Raw genomic sequence first — 23348 nt, forward strand, 5'->3', positions numbered from 1 at the left:
GATTTTGAACCTTTGTAGTTCTCTAGAGGTCAAGTGTTTTTGTTGTAGAATTACTATATGATTTAAAATATCAGAAGTTGTAGTTTTTGAGAACAGCAAACTTTACCTAATCCAGTTGGTATTCTTGAAGCATCAAAAACAAATGTCTGATTTTTGAAATGAATCATTTTGAAAAGATGTACAAGTCTTTGGAATAAAATACTGTTTGCTCAGGTCATATATTGTGCTTGACTGGTTTGCCTGATTGGTCAGAGCAGGATGGCCCAAGCAGGATGCCCAGAGGGTGGATCAGGTTTTTATCTCACACAGGGGGTGAATGACCCCGACAAGAGGCACAGGTCTGTGTGAACCCACCCTGGCTCCTGGAGCAGTCCTTCCAAATGTAGAGCCTGCTGCCCAGAAAATGATGGTACTTGTTTTCTGTAAAAACTCCTTTGCCACTAGTTACTTAACATTACAGAGTTGAAAAGTTATTCCTGAGCTCATTCCTGTAGCACTTGGGAAAAAATTTAAATGGTAAGTAAAACTTTAAAAATTATTAGAGACAAGTATTGTCTCTGATAACATTATTTAAATTTTTAATTGACTACTAAAACTGGGTTCCCTCAGTCTTTTACTAAATAAATGCCATTTTTTATACTTGTGTAGTAGCTCTTTAGAAGCACAAAAGTAGAAGACTTCATTTTATCAAAAGTAGAATTGGGAACAATTGCTTGAAAAATATTTATGCAAAATATATTAATAATTCAGAGAAGTTAATTGGCCATTTATTTGATGTCAGTATGTTGCTCTTCCCCACCCCCCATCTGTCATAGTACATTAACACTCTTTATCCATCATGGTACATTAATACTTTGTATATACCTCTGTTGGATATTGCTTTGCTGCTTAATAGTTTATATATATTACTTTCTCCTGCAATAGACTGTGAACCTCTTAAGAACAAAGAATATCTAATAGGTGCTCAATAAATGTCAGTTGAATAAATTTCTTCCCTTCTTGCCACTGATGCAAGTATCTCTCTTCCTGACTCCTGATTCTCTCTCTTGGCTCATTTCCACCCATCTATTGTAGTATCTTTTATCTTAAACGCACAAATAGCTATACCCCTCGTCCACCCAACAGAAACAAGCTCCCTCCCTTGACTCCACATTCTCCCAGTTACCATCTTGTATCTCTGCTCCCCTTTACAGCAGTGCTTCTCTAAATAGAGCCTCTGCTTCCTTGCCTCTATTACTCTTCATCTCCAGAGTCTCCACTTGTTTCTTGTCATCTTTCTATTCCAATCTGTCAGCAAGTCCTGTTGGCCGTATCTCAGGAACATTGCTGAAACCATACTTTGCCATGTCCACTTCATTTCCATGACCACTCCTGGACTGTAAGCCAACACCTCTCACCAGGGTAGGACAGTTCTTCTCACTGGTCTCGCTGCTTTTACTTTTGCTCTACCAGAAAGCATTTGCCACACAGCAGTCTGCTAAAAACATAAATGTACCATGTCACTGCCCTGCTCAGAGCTGTCCTGTCTGCCTGAGATAAAATCTGAGCGCAGTACCATGGCCAGTCCACCTTCTGCGGTTAGAGCTTGCCTCTCTCCATCATCCTCCCACTGCCCTGCTCCGGCCACTCACGGGAAGGTCTCAAAGTGCCATGAATAGTTTCAAGATGCGGTGTTTGGTCTCCTTTATTTTCACTAATTAAAACAATAAAAAAAAGGGCAAGTTGGGACTTCCCTGGCGGTCCACTGGTTAAGACTCGGCGCTTCCACTGCAGGGGGTACGGGTTCGATCACTGGTTGGGGAACTAAGATCCCACATGCCTCATGGTGAAGCCAAAAAAAAAAAAAAAAAAAAAGCAGGGACAAGGTATTCAAATATGACTAAACTTGGAAAACAATGCAGGTCTCTCAGATGTTGTCACCTGGTTCCACTTTGCATATGTACCTGGGAGACCTGAGACCACCCATCCATGTAGCTGTGCACCATTTTTGTGTTTTGATTTCTCCCTCATTTCTATAATTCATTTTGCATAGAGTAGCCTTTTGTAGTTTTATAAGCCAGCATACAGAGCCCTTAGAATTTTCCAGTTTTTTCTTCAGAAGTAAACTCCTTTGCTCCCAGAAATGACCAGTGACTGAAAAGACTGGATTTCCTCAGAAGGCCTTGTGGTATTTCCTACTCTGTATATCTACCTCAGCTCTTAAGTAGAAGCTGCTTAATAATTTTGGTTAATAAAATCACATTTTGATTTCACCTGAGAAGGTTTCTATAAATCCAAGAAATGGGAAGATTTGTTAATTAATCTGTTTTATAAACAATCACAAACATTGAGCTTTCTCAGACTAGGGTACACTTACTCTAAACAAATCTGATCGGAAGGAAATGTTTCAGTCTTTCTAATTCGCAAATATGTTTGATTGTGCTGGAAGCATTGACATTTAGGCATTTAGGTTATGTGGGCCAAGCTGTTGACTGGCATTAACCCTAAATTTCCCTTAATGGGGCACAGTTGTTAACTGGGCAGAGTGCGTTTGAAATATTCCTCTCAGCAGGAACGGCCCAAGATTTATCATGCCTTGATGTTGTCACTGTGGCTCAGCTGAGGCAGTGGCCTATGTGCCTGACACTTCTTTTTGCCTCTTTATGCCCCCAGAGTCCCCATTCTGTGTCTCCCTCATTCACTCAAGCCATCACTTTTTCCTTTGGGTCCTAACATTTAGTTTTGGCAGACTTAAGTGTGGTAGAATCCCCAGGGTCTGTGTGTGGAACCTGGGCTAAGGCCAGAGAGGAGGTGGGGGAGGGGGAGGGATAGGGGGGTCACCAAAAAGGACAAGGACCAGGAGTGAGGATCCAAGAGTCAGGAACTGCAAGAGTTTTGAGTGCTTGTCCGGGTGCCTGCTGTTGTTTGCTGCTTGCTCTTAGAGCATGTGTGGTGTGATGCTCAGGTGAGTTTGTGTGAAAGGATCAGGAGGCTTTGACTATGCTGTCCCTTGAGGCAATACTTTTTCTTTTTAACAAGGACCATTTGGAGGCACTGGGGTGACTTCAATGATGGACATTGCAGGCACTGTCCCGGCAGACCCCTGGAGTGACGTTTTAAGGGAGAGGCACTTGAGCCACTTCCCAAATTATACCGTTGAAGAGAGGGGCCCTCTGGCTATAGGCTCTGCCTCTACATTTCTGTTAGGAGTGTGTAGGTGAAGCTTACCTTGTATGTGTTTACAACTCTTAATACATTGCAGCTGTGCTGAGGACATTCTAATTATTTCTATATATGCAAAAGAACCACCACAGTTAGGAGAAAGCTCTTCAGTCCCCACAGCCTTCATCCTCCTGATTTCTGTCCTGTTGGTTTCTGGATTTAATTAGGACGGGTTCTTGGCAAGATTCTCTGCTCTGTTCTGGCTCTCTAAATAAGAAACACTGTTAATTTTCATTATCTGAAGTCATGTTAAGTTTGAAACCTTGTTTTGTCATTTTATGTAGGTAGCAGGAAAAGGATCATTCTTTTCTTAAAATGAAAAGCTGTCCTCATTAACTAAGAAATGAACAAGAATAACAATAACAAATACACAAGGTGGATAGAAGGAACTTACTTAACAGCATTATTGAGATATAATCCACATGCCATGTAATTCACTTATTTCAAGTATACAATTCGACGAAATTGATTATATTCACAGAATTGTGCCACCAAGACTACCATGAATCTTAGAACATTTTTATCACCCTGAAAAGAAACCCTTTAGCAGTCACTCTCCATTCCCTTCTCTCCCCTATTCCTAGGCAACCACTCATCTACTTTCTGTCTCTGTAGATAATTTGCCCATTATGGACATTCATATAAATGAAATCATACAAAATGTGGTCTTCTATGTCTGCCTTCTCTCACTTAGCATAATGTTTTTAAGGTTCGTCCATGTTGTAGCACGTATCAGTATAGGCATACCTCGGAGATACTGTGGGTTCAGTTCCAAGCCACCGCAGTAAAGTGAATATTGCAATACAGTGAGTCACGTGAATTTTTTGATTTCTCAGTGCATGTAAAAGTTCTGTTTACACTATACTGTAGTCTCTTAAGTGTGCAATAGCGTGTCTAAAAAATTGTACATACCTTAATTTAAAAATATTTGATTGCTAAAAAATGCTAACCGTCTGAGCCTACAGTGAGTCGTAATCTTTTTGTAATAGTAACATCAAAGATCACTGATTGCAGATCACCATAACAAGTATAATAATAGTGAAAAAGTTTGAAATTTTGCAAGAACTACCAACATGTGACACAGAGATAGGAAGTGAGCAAATACTATTGGAAAAATGGCACTGATAGACTTACTCCACACAGAGTTGCCATGTTAAACCAATTTGTAAAACACAATTATCTACAAAGCACAATAAAGCAAAAAAGCTCAATAAAATGAGGTCTGCTTGTACTTCATACCTTTTTTATTGCCAAATAATATTATAGTTTATGAATAATACTACATTTTATTTATCCATTCATCAGTTGATGGACATTTGGATTACTTCTACTCTTTTTGGCTATTATGAACAATGCTACTATGAATGTTTGTATACAAATTTTTGTGTTGATGTGTGTTTTCATTTCTCTCATATATACTTAGGAGTGAAATTGAACAGCTTTATTCTTAACTCTTGTTTTCTAAATAAAATACTTCTGCTTCTCTCACTATAATTTCTTCTACCTTTAAATAGATCAACATAGCTAAATAAAGTTTGCTTCCCTTAATATGCCTAACCACATACTATTCTTGAGTTATAAAAGTCATGTTTCCACCTGAGCTTTTGTGTGTGGCTGTATAAATTACAGTGAATGCCCTTCAGTAATCAAAATATTGGCATTTCGTACGTTACATTTCAGAACCTGATGTTCTGAAACATTTTAGAACCTAATGGTGTATTAATTTAACTATCTTTGTTAAGTACTTTTAGCACATCTTAGAGATTTTAAGAAGTAGCAGCTAGTTTTGAGCATGAAAGAGTAAGCATCAGCCCAATTTCCAACTTGTTCTATTGGTTTAATATTTCAGTAATCTCTGAAGAGGAATTAGAGCAGCCACCAGTTAAAGAAACTATTAGGTTAAGAGCAGAGTGTTCACCTAGAATTTACTGATTTGCTAATTTAATCTGTGACACTTATAACCTACACGACGGTGGTATGCCACTTTATATTCTTAGTGACACTTCTCACATACGTATTTATTAGGTCAGTGGGGTGGGGAGAGAGTTAGGCGCCTCTGTTCTGACTAGCATTTAGCACACAGAGAGCACCTAGCAAATGTTTTGCCATTTTTTATTTCTTATGTCTTGCTTTTCTTTTTTCTTTTAAGCTTCCTGAATATTAATTGCTAATGAGTATACTTAATGCCTCTTCTTCAGGAAGTAGATCTCCTTAAATGCAAACAGAAAACTGTTTCCGGGATAGCCTGGAAGGCAGGAGGTTAAAGTTACCTCAGTTGTGTCCAGTTGTCTTAACTTTAGCCTGTTTTGGTTGATCAGCATTTAGCACGTCATTTTATTGGGAGTGAGGTTTTTTTTCCCCTTTTGTTTCTTCTTTCTGAAAGCCTTTGTTTCCCTAGACAGAATACACAGCCAGAGTTTTCCTGGATCATTCTTTTGAGTACACATTTCCAGACAGCACATTAAACACATTAAAACTTTCCACGTTCAGATGGTGCTCGTCATCAGCACGTCTTTTACAGCAAATGTACTTCTCCTGCTAATCCAGTGACCTTCTCTGTTCTGGTTGATATCTTCTTAATAACTTTTCCCCTGACGGCTCCCTTCTTGCATTCAGTAGTTCAGATCCTCTCACCACACAGGTTTGCTCTTCAAGCATACTGACGGCCACTGTGTCAGGGGGACCCAAAAAGAGGTTAACAGTCAGTATAGTGTAGAAAAATGAATAAATGGCTCTTAAGAGCCTTGCCCAGGAAAAAGAAGGATATTCAAATGAGAATGGGACTGGCTGTTAAAATATTATTGCTGAATAATATTAGATAACATCTCCTTTTATGACAGAATCCTATTTAGAAGCTGGGGCTTGAGCTAGAAAGTAGGAAAAGTTAGGCTGGTCAAATGTTGGGTTTGGGAAACCAAGTATGGGGAAGCTCAGTTTTGGTCAGACTCTTCAACATCACAATATATGAGAAATGTGTAACTTGTGCAAATATCTAAAGAAAATTATTATTGCAAACTGCTGTCCGCATGCTCTCTACTACTCGAACTTATAAGGTCTGTTGTGTCAAGATTGTCAGCTCTCTTCTTTGAGACTGGGGTAGAAAGAAGGAGTGAGACGATAAGATTTATGACTGAATTAAGGAGTGACTGAATAATAGATTTGTTCATTTTAATAAGCACTTGTCATACGTCTTCTGTGCAGGGCTGTATTAGGTGTTGTTGACACAGACCTGAATAAGACACTGTTTTTGCCCTAAAGGAATGAGCAGTGTAGTTAGGGAGCAAAATGTGGTTTACCAAAAAAAAAGAAAGAAAGAAAGAAAAAAAGGCTGTATTTACACATGTGTAGAACCACAGGAGAAGTGCTTGGATTGCAGAGTGTATCAGTGCCTTGGGAGCGCAGAGGAGGGGTGGATCAGGGAATGGGATAGGCGGGCAGGAAAACAGACCAGGCAGGGAAAGGTGTCTGTGGGGAGGCTGAGCCTGAACTGAGACCTTGCTGGAAGTTATTCAAGCTTTGCATATCATGTAATCAGTTTCTGTTTTATGAAATGTAAATACTGTGTAGGGATAGTATAGTCAATGAGGAGCTAATATTAGTGGCACCACAAGCAGACCGTATCTAAATCTCTTTTCTGGAAACTTTTTTTGCTCTTTAGTATTCTTTCTAGAGAATCTGTCTGTCCTGTGATGCATCCAGCCTGGTGACCCACCCGTGGCCTCTTTTTTATGAATTTATTTATTTTTATTTTTGGCTGTGTTGGCGGGCTCTAGGGGCGCGGGCTCAGTAGTTGTGGCTCGCAGCCCCTAGAGCGCAGGCTCGGTAGTTGTGGCGCACGGGCTTAGTTGCTCCGCGGCATGTGGGATCCTCCCAGACCAGGGCTCGAACCTGTGTCTACTGTGTTGGCAGGCAGATTCTTAACCACTGCGCCACCAGGGAAGCCCCACCCGTGGCCTCTTGATGTCTATTCCTCACAATTACTGATTCTGCAGACGTGCAGATCCTGAGTACCCCTTCACCAAAGCTGCTTTCCAGCAGCACAGGCAGCCAGCCCCGTTTCTGAGGGCTTCCTTTTAACTGTAAAAAAGTGGAGTGAGTTTATCCAGGTCTGTGGTTTGATTTTACAATCCTCTCTGCCTTAGGTTTGCCAATTCTCCTCCCTACAAAGGCTTCCGAAAAGGCATAGCCTATGCATAATCTCTGTCTCATAAAGGAAAATGTTGATGCCATGCAGAGGGTGGTGTTATATGTGGCACTCACAATAATTATGACACATGACATATAATTATGACAGCTCTCAGCTGTCTGGGTTGAGAGACACTTCAGAATTTCATTAGCCAAAGGCAATAATAATAAGATACAAGATGCAGTCAGTATCCTTCAAATGGGAGCTGCCTTCAAAAAGGAGAGGATTAAGGAAAAACACAGGCGTGGCAAGGTTGCACTGCAAAATAACAGCAATTTAAAACGCTATGGTGGTTTTCACATTATGATTGTTTTCAACTTATTGCAATGTTTGACTGTCTGGTTGCACTCTAGACTCCAGGGGAGCAGGGGCTATGTGTCTCTTGTTCACACTGTGCCTGGTGTCTGAGGGTAGCATTCAGTAAGTCCTTCAGAGTGGATAAAGGATAAATGAAATGAACAAATCTAAGTCATCTAAACCAGGGCCTGAAAACTGGCTACCTATTGCATTTGTCATATAGGCATTAAAAAAAAAACTTTATAGTTAACAAAAAATAATTAGGTGCCAACCTTTAAAAATGGGAAGATTGACACAAAATTCTGGATCTTTCTGTTTATGTTGAAAACCCAGAAAATCTGATAACTCGGCTGGCAGCAATTGACTGGCACAAAGTAGCAGCTGCCCGCTTTGGATGGGGAGTGTCGTCCTCAGGCCCCACCTTGTCCACTTCACTCAATTTCCAGACCTGCCTGGGCTCTGTGGTCATCTGAACTTGCAACCTGGGAATTGTTAACTTTTTTTACCTTTGAAATTTCCTCTCGTGCTTACACATATTGGGTTTTAAATATAGCAAAAATACTTAAGATTTTTCAGGCACATTCATTGTGTATCATACTGATGAAGTGATTTTAAGTCTCTTACTTTTCTACTTATGACTTGTAAAATGAACTAGTGTGGACTATGGTTAGTATAGCTTTGTAGAAGGGTTTCAATTATATGTCTTACAACTTAGGACACAGGTATTGGTTGTTTTGGCCTCTGCTTTTCAGTGAACAGTATTTGAATCTCCAATCAGTGCCACACTGAGCACTCCTCAAAGAGTAAGAAGGGCAGAAGAAAAGACCAGGCGCCTTGGTTTTACTGTTTATACACTAGTTAGGGGACATTAAACAGAGATGCAAGGTATCAGCATTCCAGGGGATAGAGATGCAAATACTTGTGTTTACAATCTTTTTTTACAGTCTCCAAGAATTGAGTTTTCGTTAGGTACTTATTGAAACAGAATTATTTTATTCTATTTCAGTAAAATTTCCCTGGTACTACCTAGACGAGACATTTTTATTTAAGTCATTTCTATATTGACTTTCTCTTTGAATAAGATTAAATTTGATAGTAGATTTCCAATCTCAAATTATTATTATTATTTTTTGGAAAATGTATATTTGTCATCTTGAATGTGATATGATAGCCATTGATGTGTCTTATAGTGCAGTAAAAATAACATATGCACACACACACACACAGAGGAAGAAAAGATGGGACTATTCTCCAACCAGAATGTGTTAAGACATATGTTTTGCTTATACATAATTGTTTCATGTTGGCAGACTCTATTTTTTTTTTGTCCAAATGATTGACTTAAAAATATGACCATATAGCAGTTAGATAGGTTACATCCCAAACAGGATAGTAGTGAGCAAGCTGCATAAAATTAGTAACATTAATCTCTAAGTTCCAAATGCAGATGCAAAAAATAAACAGCCTGATGAGGAGCCCGCTGCTGAAGCGGCCTAGTAGTTTTCCAGCCAGCTCCGCTGTTACACTAAATTGAATCTGAACTGTGGTGGACCTCCAGAAGAAACAGTTCAGTGCCACTTTAGTGTTCATGCCTACCTTGGTATTGCTTCTCAGCCCTGGGCCTCTTTTTTTTTAGCAGGTGACCATCAGACAGATCATTGCTGAGAGGAAATCTGTTTTATGTGCAGCATGTGTTTAGTACAACCATTAACTAGAATAATTTGACCTGGATCCATTCTTTATTGCCCATTCCCTTCCCCTTGTGGTATAGTAGATGGGCATTTGGATAAAATGGACAGTCTGCATTTAGAAAATTACTTTGCCAAGTGTTTCTGCTTTGCAAATAACTAGGCAACTAGTTAAGTGGAGATAGCAGAAAGTTGGGGGTACTTGGACTAGTTTTGGGGGGCAGGTTGACTAGAGAGTATTTATATCAGCAAAGGGTTCCATTCCTATTACAGTTGACCCTTGAACAACATGGATTTGACTGCACAGGTCCACTTATACACTTACTTATATTTTTCAGTAGTAAGTATTATAGAACTATAACATCCACCATTGGTTGAGTCCACAGATGTGCAACTGAGGATACCAAGGACCTGCTAATGCAGAGGGCCGACTATAAGCTACAGATGGATTTTTGACTGCGTGGAGGGTCGGTGCCCCTTAGCCCTGCATTTTTCAAGGGTCCTTTGTGTTTTTAAAAAGTGGAAATCAATTCTTCTGAGCTAAACCTTAGCTGTGTAGAGAAATGGACTTGTGTTGTTATCTAGCTGTGTTTCATGACTTCTAATTTTTAGAAGGAGGCGTTAAAATATTCTTGCGTTTTTCTAAGTAGTCAGAAAAATTCCACACTGAGACATGTTACCTGGATAGAAGTTTCTTTGGTCTTTACGTATATTGGAATATTGAGTTGTCCTTCTAGTTCATGAGGGAAACTGTGACACTTTGAAGCATGTGCTTTAGTTATTGATGTTGTTTGGTAGCTAAATTGGCCAAAGTTTTGCAGCTCATTTATCTTTTCTGACTTGTTTTGCATTGGCAGCATGCATCTATTTATAACTCATCTTAATTCTCATCACCTTGGCAAAAGTCTATATAAAAAGCATCATTATAGAATGGCTGTTTCTTTATAATTTATTTGGTGACTTCAGTCATGACTGAAAATAAGTGTAATTTAAATACATATATACATTATATGAATTACAGAGGAATGGCATCTGTATTTTTCTTATAAGATTTGCATTGAGAAATCAGACCTTAGGCTTATATATACCCTGTCTGTGAATAATATCTGTTTTAAAGACCCAGGGAATCAATTGAGCATGGAGCTGGGTGATAGAGCACCTAATCCTTTAATAGATGGGTGTTCACATCCCGTTTACTTCTCAGACTTTCTCTTTTCTTGTTTTCTTATTTTTCAAGTGGTTACTCCAGGTAAGGCCCTGAGCATCTTCCCACTTCTTATTGACTGCCTCTCCACACCATGCTGCTTCAAGTTGCCTTGGAACTTTAAAGAGGCTCCATTAGAGAGACTTGAAGATAGACATCACAACTGGTATATGCTTTTTCTTCGGAGGGAGGCAGTGGCTCATTTTCTAACAGTTATTCTAAAATCACGGGGGAAGTGTAGGCTAAAATGTTTTGTAATATTCCAGAGATTCTAGTGTTGTAACAATGTAAATGATATATTAAAGGTCAGATTTTTGGGCATTGAAAGAATGCCAAGTGTCTAACCTAATTTTTGGCATTTGCCTCAAACTTAAATGTTACTTTTGGACTTCCCTGGTGGCACAGTGGTTAAGAATCCGCCTGCCAATGCAGGGGACACGGGTTTGATCCCTGGTCTGGGAAGTTCCCACATGCCGCGGAGCAACTGGGCCTGTGCAGTGCAACTACTGAGCCTGCGCTCTAGAGCCCGCGAGCCACAGCTACTGAAACCCGCGTGCCTAGAGCCCATGCTCTACAACGAAGAGTAGCCCCCACTCGCCACAACTAGAGAAGGCCTGCGCGCAGCAACGAAGACCCAACACAACCAAAATTTTTAAAAAGTTACTTTTTAAGCTTGCTGATCACCAGAAGGCTTTTAGTCTCAATTTTATGCTCAACTTTTAGTTGAGTGGTTATTTGTTAAATTATTGGAAAGAATGGCTTTTTTTCTCCTCTCTCTCTCTCTCTCTCTCTCTCTCTCTCTCTCTCTCTCTCTCTCTCTCTTTTTGGCTGCACCTCACGGCTTGCAGATCTTAGTTCCTTGACCAGGGACTGAACCTAGGCTACGGCGCCGAGTCCCAACCACTGGACTGCCAGGGAAGTCCCCAAGAATGGCTTTTATTTGATATTTTCATTTCTTTGTTCCCTGTGTGGTGGAAGGAATGAATAGTAACTATTTGAGGGCTTACGATGTGCTAAGAATGGTACTAAGCACTTCTATACATCATTTCTTCCTGTGAACATACACCTTGTAAGGTAGTGATCATTTTTACAGACAGAACCACAGGTGAGAAAGGTTAAATACTTTACAGCTGGCAATAACAGGACTGGGATTTGAATCCACTTATGTCCTACCTTCCAGGAAGGGTGGAGTTGCTTGGATTAGGCATATATCCATTGTTTTGTTCAGGTAAACAGTCAGGAGAGACATGGGACTGGGTTCTGCACAGTAGTAAATTGTAAAGTTTACAAAGAAGAGTATTCCTGCTGTTACCTTATATGATCTTCATATCAACTCTGGAAGATGGCAGCGATTCTGGCTCTGCAGCTTCTCAGAATTGTGGACCAAGCTGTAGTGACCGCGTCTGAAGCCTCGAGGCACTGGCTGAGTTTGGAGGAGAGGTTGGGTTTCAGGCCCAGGCCATCAGAGTAGCTCCCTTTCTTTCTCTAGGGAATGGTTCTTTCCCTGAGGTTAGCTGTAAGGGAGCAGTTCCCTTTGGGGCCAGCAGCTGCTGAGAGATGGTGGTGACTAGAGAAGGGCATCAGGGGTTCCTCATCCTTGGGAGTCTGGGGGTAAGGAGAGAGCCTTTTGTCTGCCTTCTTTTCCTCCCAAACCCCAGCTTTCATTTCCATTCAAAATTTATATCACCCCAGAGGCACAGTTTTTGTGTTTTAAGAAATCTTAATTGTAAGACTTGAACCTATTAGATTTTTTTTTCCTTTCTGAATTTATAATTATTTCTCTTAAGTAATGCCAAAAAAAAAATTCTAAGTTTATCCATCGAAGAGAAATAATTCCATGAGCGTTTCCGAAGTGTCTCACCTCTGCTCATTCCTGTTCTCAGGGGGAATACAAAATTAGGTGTCATGCAGTACTTGTGCCATGAGGCCACACCCCTTTGCTAGTGAGTTCCTCATTTTCTTTGTTTTAGATTGATGAAGGGCTGCTTGGACTTTGACTCCCCTCAAGATGCTAATTATATGTTTCAAAATCATGTGTTCTGTTAAAGATCACTTACGAGTAGCCTTGGAAAGAGAACTGGAAGCAGGGAGGTGCTTCAGGGGTGCAGAATATTGTTTGGAGGCCTTGGGAAATAAATCTTAAGTTCATTTACCACCAAGACATATTTAGTCAGTGTATATAAACAAAAGAAGTCACAGTGTGCCTGGACATTATTTGTCCCAGATGGAGTTTAAACTTGGCTCATTGTACTGCACTGATGTCATGGTGCATAAACTGGCCCGAGTTAGAGATGTGCATAGAATCGGCTGTGTGCTTGTGTGTGCTGAGGGCGTGCGAGGAGGAGGGAGGGGCTGGCTGGAAAATTGTGATCACATTTTTCCTTTGCTGTCTGCAGAGCCTAGTGTCAGTACTGAATTTGGACTTGGTGCAGGATGAGGGAAGAATCGGAATAATCTGTTCATTTGTGCAAGTCGGTATGTGATGCACTTAGGGATGTCCTTCTTCCAAGACTGAGTGTAAGTGCATCAGGCTTTCCAACAGCTGCTTACGATGCTCTGGTACTAAAATCTAGAAAGGAAAATCTTAAAGTACTACATTTTTGAAGAGCATTTTCAGTCTGTTTGCCTTGAAATCTTCAATCTGGATAGTTTCTTTAAATTTTTTAATGGTCTTAAGTATCCAGCTGTATAATTATGTTTTCCTGGATTGAATGGTGGATAACTTTTCAAACTAGTTGCTTAAGTGTTTAAAAAGGCAGTTGCCTGATGCTTTTTAGAGAATCTGGCCAGGTTTAATTCTTCCTGTGTGCTTTGAGAAGGCAACTTATAGGTCAGAAAAGGATCCTCTTCTGGAGTTCTGGGTGCTTAATAGGAAATCTCCACATACCGTGGTGTTACTTTGTTACATTTTATTGCAGACTTTCATTATAATAATCTTAATTAGAAGCGGTTCCAAGTAATTCAAACCATTTTGTGGATATAAAGGGCTTAGATTTCAGAACTTCTGTGAATGGATTCCAAAGTCACTATTGTTGCCAGGATCCACGGAAGCTGAACAGACACCAGAATGTGAATGAGTTGGGAGGTGATCCTTTAAGGAAAGCCAGAACGTTTCTCAGACAGAAAATCTGGTCAGAGGTGAGAATTGGCTGGTTTTAGATTTTATTGAGAACATGAAACGTGGTAGTTTTGATAAAATTTTTTCTTCAGACTTTCTTATTAGAGGCCATATTTTTCCTTAACTGAGAGACTTGTCACTGGTCGAAATTTGAAGAAAAAGAAATATTAATAACAATTATTTACTGAGCACATACTATGTATAAGGCCTTCTACCAAGGCTGCACTGGGGTTGCTCTCTTCCTCAGAGCACACACATAAGGTAGGTGTTTATCTCTCTTTTCAGAGGAGGAAGTGCAGGGTTAGAAAGGTTAAGTGCCCTGTCTGGCAGAGCCGGGACTTAACTGTGATGTGTCTGATTTGCTCTTCTCACTGTGTATCTTTGCTGTCTTAGTTGATTTTTAAACTGTTAGTTAAAAAAAGAATTGCAAGTAAAATGAGATTAGCACAAAGTGACTTAATTACTCAGTATTTACATACTCTATATGATGTTACTTAGAAGACATCTCTGGCCTGAACGCCATCTAATTTTACCGCAACATATAGTGTGTCAGGAAGACAAACATGTAGAAGAAATATGTGCTATTATGTACTTATTTTTTGAAATCTTAAATAGTAGTTAAGATTCATCTTAAATTTAATGATTAAGTTGTAGGTTGTGCTGTTTTCTTATCTGCAATTCTGTGTCCTTAAGTTATATTTTCAAACTTTTTTTGTGTATGTATGATATGCTAAAAGGCAAACTATAACTTAAAGATATAAAACATGAATTAACTAGTCTGAAATGGGATTACCTTGGAATCAGAAAGTAGATGTTTTGGGAATATGATTAACTTGGGACCCTTGAAAACAAGTAAAGATTCTCTTTTGACTCATAAGTATATTTGTTTCCCAATAATCCTACTGTTAGTCCTCCTTTCCTTTTGATCAGCAAACCAATGCACAGCATAGTAGGTGGACAACATAGTCCCCTGTTGGACTGATGAGTTGACTAGAAGTAAAGGAAAAGACTGCTAGGTTGGCTGCTGAGTGCTTTGGGAGTTAGCTTTTTAGAGCAAGAAACCAAAGAGAAGAAAAAGGGTCAGAAAAGTCTAGGAAAAGGTGGAGGCTCAAGAGAGGGACAGATTGTGCAGGCCTGTCAGTTGTCAGTGATAGGAGGGGTGGAAATGGAAATGCCAGAATCACAGTTGGATAACAGAATTAGAGAGAGTGACAGGAAGTAGGAAAAATTAAGTAATTATGTCTGGGAGAGCCATACACTGCTACACCTCTGCAATCCTAGATGCCCCAGCGTTCATAGAGAGGGAGGGCAGAACTCTTCAGCAGCAAACCCTGTGATCTGGATGGTCATATTTAAAGATTAAACCATCGGTTATTTTTGAAAACTCTTAGAACAGTGTAACCCCTGAATTATGTCACAGGTGGATGTTTCACTAATATCTTTGCTGGTGTCTATGTGTTCAGTATCTCCCATCTCAGTTTGAGTTTCTCGCTACTAACAGAGTTATCTTAATAATGTTGCTTTCCTACTGGAAAACTCTGCTCACAGGATAAAGTTCAGACTTCCACGTGGGGCAAACAACGGCTTTTCTGAGGTGGGCACGGCCTGCCTCTGCAGTCTCACCTTTACCCCCTGTTGCGTGCTTATGCCATTACGGCCACACTGGGATTCTCTAGCACATTGGAATTCTAAACATACCATACCGGTCAGGCCTCCATGCATGTGCTGTGTGATTGTTCTTTTGCTTATCCTCTCATTCCCCCTTTAATTGTCACCCCCAACTATAACTTTTCCTGATTTCTTGATGATTTCTTCAGTTTCCATAGCACTTGATAGCAAATAATCATTTTTTATTATAGTTCATTGTATTTTCTACTAGTGCATCAATAAACGGGTAGGATTTCAAAATCTTTCTCATCTTAGAATCATCAGTGCTTACTTAATAAAGTGCCTGGCCAATAGTAACTACTCAGCAAATGTTTGTTGAATGATCAGGGTTTCAATAATTGCGTTAAGTATTGATTTAAATAAGTTTAATATAATCAATGCAAAGGCAAGGCCTGAATAAGTGATGATAATATACTGTGAAGTGGTGGGGAGGGGCTGGGGTCTCTTCCACAAAATCCTTCCAAAACCGTAGGACATTTCATATTTGTATTCATTTCTGATTTTCTGTTAGTGAGAATAAAATATAAGGCAATAGTAGGGTTAATTTTAAGCAATTAAGAAAGTATAGTAGTAAGAAAAGTTAACTCTAGAATGTTTAATGACAAAATATTGGGAACTGATTTTCTGTCAGTTATAGGGATGAGAACATTCTTCATGGACACATTGTTTCTTTTTTTTCTCAAAAGGATTTTTATGGACCTTGACAGGATGTTCTAAAATAATCTAAAAGAGAAGATGCATATGAATAATCAAAACTTAAAGAAGAACAATAAATATATCTAAGCCTTTCCAGATGCCAAAGCATATCATAATCCATAATAATTATTTTTGAATAGTACTAGTATAGAAGTAGATCAACACAGAAATGGAATAAGAAGTTCAGCAACAGACTCATGAATATTTAAAAAATATGTATCCCTGAATATGTGTTAATATAAACACAATCAGAAGAGCAAAGAAAAGCTGGAAAACCATAAGAGGCCTTTTACGTTTATCAAAATGGTTAATATGTTTATAGGAAATACTTACATTTCTCGAGGAATAAAGAGTGAATTAAAACAAACACAGGGAGCTCAGCTCGGTGCTCTGTGATGACCTAGATGGGTGGGGTGTATACATATAGCTGATTCACTTCATTGTACAGCATACACTAACACAACATTGTAAAGCAATTATACTCCAATAAAAAAAATGGAATACAATTTTTGCCCAACACGTGAACATTATTTCTTGATCATGTCTTAGGTGGGGAAGAACTGTTCAATGAATGACATGGCCAACATTGAAATGGGTTTTAAAAATAGTAGAATATTGGGAATGTAGGCAGTTAAATATGTTTCTTGACTGGCCTTTGAGATTCCCACAGTAGAGTTGTATATTTAGGTTTTTATTGCACAGCTTACCAGAGATGTGTGACATTAATTAGCACATCAGTGTGGATCATGTCCCAGCCAATCAAAACCAGACATGAGATAGCTGGATCTAAATGAAGACATGCAAGATTCAGTGTGCAAAACACATTCAGGGTACGACTGATTAGGTGAAAAGTGGCCCAAGTTGCTGATTCCCCATCAGTGTGGCCAGAGCCCAGCTTGGAGGTGTGGGGTGTGTGGATGGAATTGAGGGGCAGAAAGGGGTTTTAACCTCAAATGGTGGACTTTTTAAATAAGGATTGATCCTGAAACAGTGATGACAGGAACGAAAATTTGTTCTCAGTGAATATAATTTTCAGCTAAAGGAGGAAGTATCTTTTTGATACTCAACAACTCTGTGAAAATATATTTAATAAAATGAAAATAAATTCATTTAAATAAACGTAATGCTGCTCCAAATGCACAAGGATATTCGGTAGCCATTACTCTTAGCCAGGGAAAAACTACACTTACGCTTGTATGGAATTTTGGTCTTTAATGTTTTTGGTTTTTATCTTGAAAGTACTGTAGTTGAAACTTCAGACTTGGCCATTTGTGGCTCTCTTAAAACAGGTTTTTAACCTAGTTTGGGCCATCTATATTACATTTTGCATTTTTTCCATTTAAGTTAATGCTATATTTTTATTCTTAGCAAACAGCTCTTTTTGTAATAGAATCTCTTTATTCAGGGCAGAATACAATTAGAGGGAGTAGAAATATATAACTTCTTACAAGCTGCCATTGTATTTTCTTTATAGCCCTTACCACTATCTGTAAATGTTTTATTTTTATTCAAGTGATTCCCCACTCCCATCCCATGCAAGTTCCATTTGTCAGCCTGTGGTAGGGAGAACTTTGTGTTGTCTAAGACTCTATTTTGTGGCCTGGAGGAATGCCTCACCCTTTCTGGGCAAGCATTAATATTTGCTGCATTATAACTGAGTAGAGTAGTAATTCTTCTAAGGACACTTATTTGAAATGCAGTTATTGAACTCATTTGAATGTACAGTTTACCCTTGAACAGCACAGGTTTGAACTGCGTAGGTCTACTTATATGCAGATTTTTTTCACTAAATATGTATCACAGTACTACACCATCTGCAGTTGGTTGAATCGGAGGATGTGGAGGGCCAACTGTAAAGTTATGTGCAGATTTCCAACTGTGCAGAGGGTTCAAGGTCAAATGTATATATTTTCAGCAGACACTGGTGTGATTTCAGTGCATAAAAATGTTCTTTTTGGTTCATCTTATTTCTCTTTCCTTGGTTACCTGTTAATCCATTCCTATCGTTTTTGTTGATGACAGGTGACTTTTGGGAAGCATAGATGCCTAAGACCCAGTCTTTTCAGGAGTAGTCTTTTATTTTTCTTATGCCTGTTATTAGGCCATGAGAAATGGCATCTAATGATTGTGATAATCAAGTGGTTAGCTTATTGGTGTGTCTGAGGTTTCTAGGGGAATTCAAGGACTTGACAACGAATTTATGAGAATAAATCCTGCCCAATATAAAAACAACTGTTTGTTGTCAGTTAAGGGATGGATTCCTTACCACCCAACTGCCATATTAGGAGTAAGGGGCTCTGCCTCAGGGAGTGAGCACAGCTTTCCTAGGAGTGAACTTGTCCTCAGTTTTGGGGACAGGCCTTTGACCCAGTTCAATGCATTCTCTCCTTGTAACCATTCACTGAAGTTTCTCCATAGAGAACTGACTGCGAAACCCACACCTACTGGGGAGGCGGGGCAGGGACGATGTGCGGTAGAAGAGAAAAGCATGCGTTTTGGTCAGGCAGGGCTGGATTCTAGTGCTGGCTCAGTCATTTTGTAGTTTTGTGACTTTAGACAAGTTACTGATCCTCTTTAAGCCTCAGTTTTTCCCCATCTCTAAAATCTGGACGTCCTTTTGCCTTGACCTAGTGTATAAGTACCCTGGGAGGCTCCCTAGTCTTATGTGTTCTTTTCCTGCCAGCTTTGGATTCAGGCTTCAGGTTGGACATGTGAACTGGTGAGTCAGTCAATGCTTTCCCATTATCTTCTAGGACCTTCCTGTTTAACTGCTCACATTTTTTTTTTTTTGATATTTCTAAGCTGCTTTTTAAAAAAATTTATTTTCTTTATTTTTGGCTGTGTTGGGTCTTCGCTGCTGCACGCAGGCTTTCTCTAGTTGCGGCGAGAGGGGGCTACTCTTCATTGTGGTGCATTGGCTTCTCTTGTTGTGGAGCACAGGCTCTAGGTGTGCGGGCTTCAGTAGTTGCAGCACATGGGCTCAGCAGTTGTGGCTCGCGGGCTGTAGAGCGCAGGCTCAGTTGTGGCGCACGGCCTTAGTTGCTCCGCAGCATGTGGGATCTTCCCGGACCAGGGCTCGAACCTGTGTCCCCTGAATTGGCAGGTGGATTCTTAACCACCGAGCCACCAGGGAAGCCCTAACTGTTTACATTTTAAATCTTGGGACATTTTCTTTGTGTATGTTACTACCACAAAGGTAATTATCGTTCATTTGCAGCTCATCATCTCCCTTTTCCTGATTTGGAGAAGAGACAGAGAGCTTAAAAAACAAATGATGCTACTTTTCAGTTTTGCTTGAGGCCAGCTGTGGTCTTGGCACAGAGACCAGGGTCTCGAAGGTGTGTCTTGATGGATGGTTTGGGCCCTTCAGGGCCTGGGCAGATCTTGCCGGGATTTTTCTGGAGTTTGGGAATCTGGAGTAAGAGTGTGTGTATGTGTGTGTGTGTGTCCAGAAGGAAGGTGCTACTATTCCTTTCCTGGAGTCAAAGGTCACTTTTTAACTTATTAGATCTTCCTGGATAGAATCTGTCCTTACATGGAACTCTTATGCAGCTTTTAGGTCGTATTATTTTTTTCCCCTGAAGATATCTGTTGGATATTCATAAATGCTGGCTCTAAGTGAGAATGTTCATTCATACATGAAACAGCTAAGACAAGCCTCACAGAATGTGGCAAGTGGGAAAAGCTCTGAAAGTGAAATGGGATCTACTCTCCTAGCATAGCTTGTATCTCGATTGTCTGGGTATGGGATTTAACTTTTAAGAATACTGCAAATGTAACATTTCATCTTTGGTCAGTCAATACTGCTCTCCTAGCAGAAGCTTTTGTGATGGACTCTCATACGTGGCAGTGATTATTTAGTCGGGTGGCTGGTAGTATTTTATTTGAGGCATAAATCAGGAATTTGCCTCTAGAGGTCTTAGATGCTAACCGTCTTCTGGTTAATCAGCCACCCAAAATTTAAATGGCAAATGTAGCTTTCCTTTTGCTCTTCTAATGAGTTAGAAACAGAGTTAGATTTAGATTTATACCTTTAAGGTAAGATGTGTTATACCTGTTTCAGTTGTCTTGTTGGGTAAAGCTTTCCCAGGATGCTGTGTTTAGCCTTTTGCTCAATTATGTTAATTCTACTTCTGGTTTTATTGTCTCTTTAGACTTTGGAAGAATGGTCACTTATTTTCTTTAAGCCTTAATGAACTACCTTTGGTTATTTTGGGCTGCTTGGTTCGTATAGCACTAATAGATTTGAAAGAAATCTGATGAAGCAATAGTAGACTGAAGTATGCTCTTATGATTTGATTAACATGGTTCTATTTTAACATCTCTGGGGAAAAAACATCAGTGGTTAAAATCTTTGTTCTTTCTTTTTTTTTTCTTCTCCTCTGACAAGACACAGAATACAGCATGACTTGTTTTAATGCTGACTTCAGAAAAGCAGGAAATGCTTACTGAGTGGACAAAAAATGAGGTTTGGACAGTGATGTTATGTTTTACATTCTGTGTTTAAGAGAAATTGTAACCGTAGTGTCTGCTTTGTGGCTAAAGAGAGAAAGGAGGAGGGAGGGAAGAGGGGTGGGGGAGGGGGGGAGAGAGGGGAGAGACAGATTGAGAGAGAGATATTCAGAGAGGGAGACAGACATACAGACTGATTGACCTGTATGATACAAAAGGTTAAGTGCCAGGGAGCCTTTGGGTGTGACTTATGCTCCTCAAGGCTGTGTGATGCATGGCTTGCTGCCGCCATCTCATTCATGTCTCTGGTCAGGGACAGATCATTGGGCTGGTGTGTGTCAGAACTTTATTTTATTTTTTTTATTTTATTTTTTTTTTTGCGGTACGCGGGCCTCTCACTGTTGTGGCCTCTCCCGTTGTGGAGCACAGGCTCAGCGGCCATGGCTCACTGACCCAGCCGCTCCGTGGCATGTGGGATCCTCCCGGACCGGGGCACGAACCCGTGTCCCCTGCATTGGCAGGCGGACTCTCAACCACTGCGCCACCAGGGAAGCCCCAGAACTTTATTTTTATCTCTCCTTTATTGACAGTGAAAACAGCAAGGTAGTCAGTCTGCTTCAGTATAATAAAATGCTTTCTTTTAAAATATCTCGGTGCCAAGATGAATACGGTGTGCTCAAATAATGACTTTTGCTCTTACTAAGAAAAATTGATATTGGGACACAGGAGATTTGCCTGGTTTCTGAGGTAACTTGGTAGATTATAATCTGGTTGCCATAGCAACACAGCAGCAGGGAAAATTACAGGAACTAAACATTTGAAGAGAGGTATTTTAATAGGATGTGTACAAGCCCTTTACCTATCATCTTTCTCCCTGAAGAAATGGGGTGGGGGTCAGGAATGGGCCTCCTGTGAGCAGAGAGGGGAAGGCATAAACGGTTTTTGGAGGCTGGATGCCTCCAGGACAGCCATTCTTGGCATTGTGACCTAGTGTCAGTGACCGCTGAGGAACTGCTGCAGACACTTTTCATGCAGTATGATAAGCAGATGATGCGACAGGACCTGGAACATACTCCGATTCAGAAATCCCTTTTCTCGCCTGGGATTTTCCCTAATACTGGTGAGTTGCACTTTTAGAACCAGCATTTAGGACACACTGTCTGACAATTATGACTGTAGTGGAAGAGAGTATATAAATTTGGGATTGTCAAAGAATATCTGGGTCATAGTCTTAGTGTCCACTGTTTTTTTTTTTTCTGACTAAATAATTCCACAGGCACATATCATAGGCCCATCCATACGGGCTTAACAAAGCAGGTGCTTTCTGCACTATTACAGTGATGTTAGAATTGGTTTAAGGACTTTAAAAAAAACACGGGTAATTTTCTTTATTGGAGTGTTTGATTCCATTGTAGTCGACTTGTGTTCTATGTGTACATAAAAATAAAGTAAAATCAAAAATATTTTCATGTTAGGAGTGACTTTAAAAACTCAGTTTCAAGAAAGCAATTGGAATGTCTTAATCAGTCCATAGAGATCTGAAAGGGTTTCCTTTTGAGTTCTTAAAATGACAAAGTGTGTTTACATTGGGAAGAATTTGAATACTTAAGACTGAAAGATTATTGACACAGTTACTGTACAGGAAAAATAAATTGCCTTGAAATAACCGTTATATTTCAAGATAACAAGAAGCACTGGGGATGAAGCTTGTACTGCTTTTCCCTGAAAGATCCTGTTTTCTCTAGTTAATGTATTTCCAGATTAAAAAAATTTTAATACCCCAGCAGTGTTTTTCCTGTGGTGAATTATTAATAGAAGCAAAATACATGGAAGTTAAAGGTTTAGTTTTTAAAGATGAAATGGTTTTGATCTTAATAAATAGTTTTAAAAAGCAGATAAATTATGGTCCATACAGTAAATAAAGTTGACTTTTAAAGTTGCATATTCTGAAAGCTTAATATCCAAGTTAAAATAATTGTTGCAGTGGTTTTTCCCTGTGTTTTGTGACTTCATTCATTCAGTAAATATATTTCTTTTTTTTCCCCTCTTTTTTTTTGAATTTAATTTGTTTTTTTATACAGCAGGTTCTTATTAGTCATCCATTTTGTACACATCAGTGTATACATGTCAATCCCAGTCTCCCAATTCATCCCACCACCTCCACCGCCACTTTGCCCCCTTGGTGTCCATATGTATGTTCTCTACATCTGTGTCTCAATTTCTGCCCTGCAAACCTGTTCATCTGTACCATTTTCTAGGTTCCACATATATGCGCTAACATACGATATTTGTTTTTCTCTTTCTGACTTACTTCACTCTGTATGACAGTCTCTAGATCCATCCACGTCTCTACAAATGACCCAATTTTATTCTTTTTTATGGCTGAGTAATATTCCATTGTATGTATGTACCACATCTTCTTTATCCAGTCGTCTGTTGATGGGCATTTAGGTTGCTTCCATGACCTTGCTATTGTAAATAGTGCGTCAGTGAACATTGGGGTGCATGCGTCTTTTTGAATTATCGTTTTCTCTGGATATATGCCCAGTAGTGGGATTGCTGGGTCATGTGGTATTTCTATTTTTAGTTTTTTAAGGAACCTCCATACTGTTCTCTATAGTGGCTGTATCAATTTACATTCCCACCAACAGTGCAAGAGGGTTCCCTTTTCTCCACACCCTCTCCAGCATTTGTTGCTTGCAGATTTTCTTTTTTTTCTTTTTAACATCTTTATTGGAGTATAATTGCTTTACAATGGTGTGCTAGTTTCTGCTTTATAACAAAGTGAATCAGCTATACATATACATATATCCTCATATCTCTTCCCTCCTGTGTCTC

At 39.6% G+C, this 23348-nt stretch overlaps 1 protein-coding gene across 4 annotated transcripts in view; it reads left to right on the forward strand.

Moving 5' to 3' along the window:
* FNDC3B (fibronectin type III domain containing 3B) overlaps positions 1-23348 on the forward strand; it is a gene marked incomplete at its 3' end in the record, with an annotated part of 350833 nt that overhangs the window by 68730 nt on the left and 258755 nt on the right. The gene's annotated exons all lie outside the window — the stretch shown is intronic.

This window comes from Mesoplodon bidens (genome assembly GCF_964165515.1).
Source record: "Mesoplodon bidens genome assembly, chromosome: 5".
Taxonomy (NCBI): Eukaryota; Metazoa; Chordata; class Mammalia; order Artiodactyla; family Ziphiidae; genus Mesoplodon; species Mesoplodon bidens.